The sequence below is a fragment of the Pelobates fuscus genome, chromosome 4, assembly GCF_036172605.1.
Source record: "Pelobates fuscus isolate aPelFus1 chromosome 4, aPelFus1.pri, whole genome shotgun sequence".
Classification (NCBI taxonomy): Eukaryota; Metazoa; Chordata; class Amphibia; order Anura; family Pelobatidae; genus Pelobates; species Pelobates fuscus.
In genome coordinates, this window is record NC_086320.1 from 292,224,604 (window position 1) to 292,232,379 (window position 7,776).

Below are 7,776 nucleotides of genomic sequence, written 5' to 3' on the forward strand. Positions count from 1 at the left end.
AAGTACGGACAGCTGCCAACGCCAAACCAACCTTTTATGAAACACTATGCATGACTAGCGGACCATGTTCAGGCCTGATCACACTCCTTTATACACAACTAAGCGCACCAACTGATAAGACCTACACCACAGCGCATGTCACCCAGTGGGAAACGGACCTACAGCAAACATTAGAGGGCGGAGAGTGGCAGGGCATATGGGAGGCGGCAGCAAAAGCATCCATATGCGTGCTACACCAAGAACAACGTTACAAAACACTTATGAGGTGGTACACCACCCCTGTCAAGCTGCATCGTATGGGCAAAACACCCACTGACACATGCTGGAGAGACTGTGGCGAAAAAGGCACATATTTACATATGTGGTGGACCTGCCCCAAAGTAGTGACCTTTTGGGAGGAAGTGGCCCGACTATCGACAGCAGTGCCACACAGACCGATAAGTCCAGACCCGTGGACGTTCTTAATAGTGAGACCAGCTGACGACCTGCCCAACAAAGAACAAAAACTACTCAACAAAATAAACCTGGCCGCCAGGAGAGCCATAGCACAAACCTGGCTACAAACGGACATGCCACACACGGAGAGGGTCATCTGCAATATCAAGGAGGCCCATCTCATGGATCAATTAATAGCACAAATCAGAGATACCTACTCACAATTTCTCAAAACATGGGAACCATGGGAAGACTATACTAACTGCTGACGAACACACCAATGCAGCGACAATTACCATTCAAGACCCCCGACAGTGACCTCAAGTGACGTCCGCCTCTCACCAGAAGAGCTCACAACCAATACAACCCCCCACCTCTACTCTCTCCCACCCTGTACTCTCTTCTCTTAACCCATCTATACTGACCTACCTATGGTCATTTCACTAAAAATATTTCATGCCAATATGAGGTAGATATATCTAGCTTGAATGTACAAAAATAGTAAAATGTAAAATCACACGGACATATAAACTTCAAGGTACAAAAAATACATGCGACTACCGATTTCCAACTGTGACCATCGAGCAAGACATCGATCTTACAAGGAGATCGAAGTATCTGAACAAATGGACTATCCTACAAATCCCCACCGGCATATATGCTACATAGTGTCGGAACCTATTAACGCAATGTATGTATGTAAAATGTCACCAATTATAACCATATAATAATAAAGTATTTAACCAGGAAAGGTACATTCAGATTACTCTGGTTTCCAAGTACGTCCTGGGGATGTTACCTTAGCCCAACATCCAGGGGTTGTTACTATCACCCAATTTAATAAAGAATTAAAAAAAACAAAAAAACACATCGGTCATGAAGAAGAAGAAGAAGAAGAAGAAAAAAAAAAAAAAAAAAAAAAACTAAACACTACACAGGCATTTTGTAGTAAGTGCAGTTTCAAATGTACAATGTGTTGCCCTCCTCTCTTAATAGATATTAGTGGCAATCAGGAAGATGTTTCTGCCTCAATTAGGAAAAAAAAATGACAATTTATATTAACAGCTGTACTTGTGCAAATTACTACCACTATAAGTTTACACTCAGGGCTCTATTGCTATAGCTATCAAGTCTCGCAGCCAAAGCCTTATGCAGAGGTAGCATTTCTGGGAGATCTACTCACAAATACCTGTCTTATTAAAATTGATTGATTTCTTATTTTTCTATGGTATTCCTATCTACATACCCTATAGTATTACTGTTGAAAACTATTGTACCTTCCATGCTCAACTTGTCAGTTTGATCCTTCTCCGCCTAACCTTATCAGATCTCTCTCCCCCTGTTGTGTTGTCCCGAACTCATATATTTAACTGCTCTCTTTATTCTGGCATTGTCCCTGCTTCACCCATAGGGACGCTGTCACCGTGTTGGGACTTTGCCATATTTGCAATGCCCCTGATGGGGGAGAGGGGAGAATTACAGGTAAGTTTACTACCTAAACGTGTCCCTCGCAGGTGACGCCACCTTGATCCTACAGGGTCCTCTTCAGCTCAGACGTCACTGCTGTACTCTCCTGCATGCGCAAGAGTAAATCATTGAGGTGTCTGGGGGACCCCGCGAGACCCTACAATGACACAGCAAATTCCCTGCAGCCATTATCATTATTATTATATTATTTATAGAGCGCCGTCAAATTCCGCAGCGCTTTACAATGGGTGGACGAACAGACATGTAGTTGTAATAAGACAAGTTGGACACACAGGAACAGAGACGGCTGCAGGGATTGACTCCTATGAATGCAGCGGGCATCCAGAACTAGATAAGGATGCCAGGCAGTGACCATTGAAGATGCCCTGCAACTGATACTCCTGGAGCAATTGTTCAATCACACAACTCCGGAAGTCCAAGATTGAAAGACCAGTGAAGGAAGCCGCTCGGCTAGTCGAGAAGCATCACGATTGCCAGAGAACTCGACACAGCACAATACTTCAGTACCCTTGACCTCTATCCTACAGATCCCCCAACTACACTAACTTCAAAGCTGTTCCACAGCGAAAGACTCCACCCCACTCATGCTGCAGATGCAATCAAGTGGGGAACATTAAAAAAAAATAAAAAATTAGCAGCTCAGAAACTGAGCAGGATGATAACGAGCCCAAGCTAACCCTCCGACCTGACAATGTAGGTATTTTTTTTTCTATTCTACTCTTTTTCTGTGTGTGTATGAGGTGTAAAGTGTGTGTGTGTGTGCGGTGTAGTGTGTGTCTGTTACAGCAAGGCTGGCTCTGTATGGGCCAGCAAGGGAGATCCTTTTCATGGTCCATGGCCATTGAAGCCCACTTGGCATTTTCTGCAGAACCCACCACAGCCCACCTGAAATCGCAAACCGCCCATGGCATTGGCATTACTCAGCCGAAAACTGTTACCCAGGTAAGTCAGCTATGCCACAGAAGAAAAAGAATACCTGGCCCTGGTGTGGGTTCTAAAAAAAAAAAAAAAAAAAAAAAGACAGCCTTATTTGTACAGTCGATCATTCACATTGATGACAAACTACAATCCCCTAATCTGGCTAAACTGAGTTGCCGGAGACAACCCCAAACTGTTGCGGTGGAGCCTGGCCGTACAACTTTACAATGCAATACCGACCAGGCAAGCAGAATCAAGCAGAATCATAACACTGATGGGTTGTCCCAGCAAATGGAACTAGAGCGTTAAAGACCTTTATTCCCAGGCACCCCCTCTACCCAGCTGACTCCAGCCCCCATTATATTATAACTACATCTCAATTAAGTTATGGGGCTAGAGTCAGTGGGCACCATCTTATGTGTTCCTTTAAATACTTATCTAAAAAGCCAAAGCAGCATGTAAAGGAGACTAAAGTCTATAATGCTCTACCCACGTATGAAAATCATACATGCTTCAGAAAGTCTGACAGTTCAACACACATTGAAAAGATATAAAAGTAAGAAGGGGAAAAAAAAATTAAAGAAAAATATCTTACATGGCAACTCATATATAATAATGTTAAACAGAGCAAAACTGCTTGCCTAATAAGACCAAATTGCGCATATGAATTAATATTCCACATGACAACACTTTTCATGTGCTGCCTGACAATAAGAAGTGATCTATGTATCCAGCCAGGAAATAGAAAGAGGAAAAATGTGAGTATATTTGTTTCTGCCTTACTCAAGTCTAAAGATTCGTGGCAAATTACATTTTACGGTTCTATTCCAGACCTTACCTTGGTGTCAGAGGATCCACACAATCCAAGTTGTTTTTCTATGGCACTAATGATGTAGGTTCTCTCTGCTGAACCATAAGGCCAGGAGATAGATACAAGCCTGACAATACCCTCTCCTCCCTCCTGACAGTGTCCTGTACTTCTTCCTGGTCTCTTTAACCCAACTGCTGAGACATTTAACCCCCTATCTATCCGTTTATCCCAAAACACAGATATCATACAAGCAGTGTGCCGACACATGCCAGCTGTAATATGTGCAGGTATACCTGGTGCTTTGCCTGGCCGGAGTGCCACTCTCAGGGGGTGTGTGTTACTCTTCCCTGTGTCAGTGGAGCTTCTTCTCTTCCGGACACAAAGGTTACTTTTGGTTTTGTTTCAGGCTGTTCAGGGCCCAGGCCTCACTGCTTCCCACATGGAGAATGACTGCTGGCAGAGATGGCCTAAAGACGGGTCTGCTCTCTCCCATTCCGGGCCCCCGGCAGCTAGCGAGAAATGACAAGTCAGCTCTCAGCGGCTCCGGACAGCTGGGGAAACCGGGTCCGTGATGTCACCGAGTTCCGCGTTCCAAGCCTCGTTCCCATTTCCAGTCCAAGTTGTTGCTTTTTCATCCAATTGTGACTGTTAAATGATTGTCTGGGAAAAGGCAAATGTTTGATCAAAAGTGTTCTGGTGGGCAATGAAAATCTCCTGCTCATTTTTGTTCAGCTAAACCAGTTAAGAATTGCGATGGGGATTATTCATTAAACTATTAATTGTAGTGCTTCAGATACACAGAGAAAACATTCAAGCTAAAATTGCTGAGCTCACTGTTTCCCATTGGGAATTTAATTCACTACAATTAAGAGTATTGTCCCTCACCACCCGGGGTTTGTCACCTGGTGTCTGCTAAAGGCAGTAGAATCCTGCAGAGAGCATTGAAAAAGTACTTTCTGCAATGTTCACAATCAGTGGGCTAGCCTGGAAGATTGACAGATAGCACACCAGGCTGAAATGCTAATCAGACGGACCCACTTCCATTCCAGCTTGTCCGCCTCATTTGGGCAGCACCATTGATGTGATTCGGATCACTGGCTCACCCTTATTTACCCCACCAGAATCCCGATACATAAAATGCCATTGTTCGGGGTATGGAAGTTTCTAATTTGGAGTTTAGCCAAGAAGTCTGCTAGTGCCACATGCCACAATTTCATCTGTTCAGGTTTATTCACAAAAAAAAACTAATTGTAGTGAACTGAACAACAAATTATGCTAGGCACATTTTTGCTCCCCATAAATAGCCTGTGACCAACATCATTAAAGGGACACCTTAAGCACCAAACAACTTTAGCGTAATGATGATACCGGAGAAACTGACGGAAGTCAAGCACAGAGAAGTGGACACAGGTTTCTTCAGGAAGGAAGAGATCTTTATTCGATTCACCGACCGGGGCTCAGATGGACTAGCGTGACCACAACAAACAGTCTGAGCCCAGAACTGACTGTGTAAATGCATGATATAGACATATAGCTCCTCCTATAGTTAACTCTACCCACATATACTTTTTACCCAATCAGCTGAACAAAGCCTCACTTCCCTTACCTGTTAGACCACATGGCTCACCCAGAACAATGGAGGAGAGGAAGTGTTTTCAGTTCCTGCATTCCTGCACTTGCTCAGTACACTGTTGATTGTATCTTAGCTACGTGTAACTGACTAACTGATACACCAACATATGCACAAACACATGCCACGTGGTAATCCTGGACTACTAAATTTAATTTCTACCGAGCTTCCACCACATTCCCCCCTTTGATGCTTCTGATATATATATAATAATTCCAGATGCATCACCTAATCATCGCTTACTTACACCTCAAGTTGCCATGAATCAGAACAGACCTCGTAAGCATCTTAGCACCATTACAAATTCCTTCAGCACTCCTCATCCTGAATATATTCTCTCTGGGCTAAGGGTTCATACTTGCAAACAGCCATTACATGCGCAGCTGTTTTCCTTTCTGTCGTGCTCTCTATGACACTCTGTATGGACCTAATTACCCATGGAACCAAACATGGTAGAAAGAGACACAACACTATAATTAACATGACTCCTCCTACCAATGTCTTGATCCCTCCAAGCTGCTCGTACCTACTTTCAAACCAACTACTAGAATTGTACCCGTTCCAGGCTTAAGTCGGTACATGCGTCACTTTAGCCATGTGGCTTGTGAGATCAGCCACTGCCTGCCCTTCATCATCTATGTGCAGACAACAGTTGCTGAGATTGAACTTTCCACATACACCTCCTTCTATTTGCACTGGAAGTGAATGGAGGACTTTATCAACAGCCCAACTGGTTTACCTGGTAAGAAGGCTATGTGCTTTACAGAGGAATCCATAATTGCCTAATGGTATGAGGCTTGAATCCCTGTATTAGAATACAATAACACTTAATGAGCATACAGTTTGGCTGTTAACCAGTTCCCTCACATATTACATCCCTCCTATTGGCAATGAAGCGCGCTAAGGTAGCCAGTGCCACTCATTATCTTCCCAGCTACCTACATTCAAGGATGCTAGCTTCTTTTTATGATTCACATCATAAACCTTAACTCCCAAGGTCTCTCCTGTTTCAATTGGCAACAAGAAGAAGGATGGTTTGAGCATACCTAATACACATGCCCCTTCCCAGTCCTGTGGTAACTCCGAATAGGCTTTCTTACCACAGATCCAGTACAAATTTGCTGGGGCTTTCCAACTAGATGTAGCAAATAGGTCAAACCACACATCCTTTAAATTGGTATAAATTGCAAACGGATTAGGTGGTTCTGAGACATTTGAAGCTGACCACCAAGTTGTATCTTTTGTACTATCATTATAAGCTTTTTGCCCTAGACAAGTCAATTCTCCTACAGATGTATTAAACATTATTCCTTCCCTTGCTATGCAAACATAACCTATAATGGAGGTCTTTAATCGCCACTCAGATTTACCTCTAACACTCACTTGATAATCAGTTTAAGAAGATATTAACTGTTCAACTGTCTCAGAACCGGAATACATTACCTCCTTTGCTTCCCATGGCCATTGGTCTCCCATATTAGTACCTCCACACACATAGCAGTTGGTTACATTAAGACTACCAGCAATACTCTCGGCTAGATCTATAAATAAGTTTTTCGCATTATGGGGGATCTTATTTTCCACACTCATCTCCTCATAGAAGGAATGAAAGACCTGATGAGTCTGGGTTGCCACAGTATCGGTCTCTATTCCTATAAATAATATTGTCCCAGGATCCAAACCTGTTCCATATATCTGGAACCCAAATAAGTTCCCAAACCTATCTATGGATCGTTCTGGGTCATTGATACGTATATGGACTGGGTTACACTTCCTAGACTTACAATATGGCTTGGTAGGCAACTTAGTGACGATCATATCCTTATCTACTGTCTGTACCCAGGTTGCCCACCCCACACAGGACCAATACGGACAATAATTGTATTCTTTATTTGGGCATTTTGGATCTATATATTTATACTTACTACTGGGGCAAATATACTTATCATTAGACCCATACGTTCTTTCCCATTTAAGATCGCCACATACATTCCACGGTTTTCTACCACCTGATATCGCCTTACATGCATCAAATAGCAAAACACCTGGAGAATGTACGGTTTCTAGTATGGTCTTATTTATCAGGGTCCCCTGTGAGTCTCCATTCCGAATAGTCAACCAAATTGTACGAGGTTGATACTCAGGGCTAAAACACTTAGGTTCTCCTGCTCCTAAATGGAATACACTATAATCTATGTCTAAGTATCTACACTTAGATACATGTCCTTTACACTCATACTGTGAATGCCAAATAAGGGTCTGGGAAATGTGATTGCCTGTTTTCGTAGTCTTAATGCAAACCTCGCAGCCTGGTGTGTCGGTACCTCTACCTTCCTGAATAATTAAAAATACACATAAATACATTATCAAACACATCACTCCTGACATCTTCTTCCTAGCTCTTCGACCGTGCGACGGCACCTCAGCTTGCAGGAATGTGAGGGCTGCAGGGAATGGAGTCTTTCTGATCCTCACTGTTCTTCACATAGGTTTT

At 43.1% G+C, this 7,776-nt stretch overlaps 1 protein-coding gene across 1 annotated transcript in view; it reads right to left on the minus strand.

Moving 5' to 3' along the window:
- AZI2 (5-azacytidine induced 2) overlaps window positions 1–4,241 on the minus strand; it is a 45,247-nt gene extending 41,006 nt beyond the window's left edge. The window contains exon 1 of the mRNA XM_063452212.1: window positions 3,946–4,241. The gene's annotated coding sequence lies outside the window, so the exon portion shown is untranslated. The remainder of the gene's footprint in view (window positions 1–3,945) is intronic.
- Between the last annotated feature and the right edge of the window lie 3,535 nt (window positions 4,242–7,776).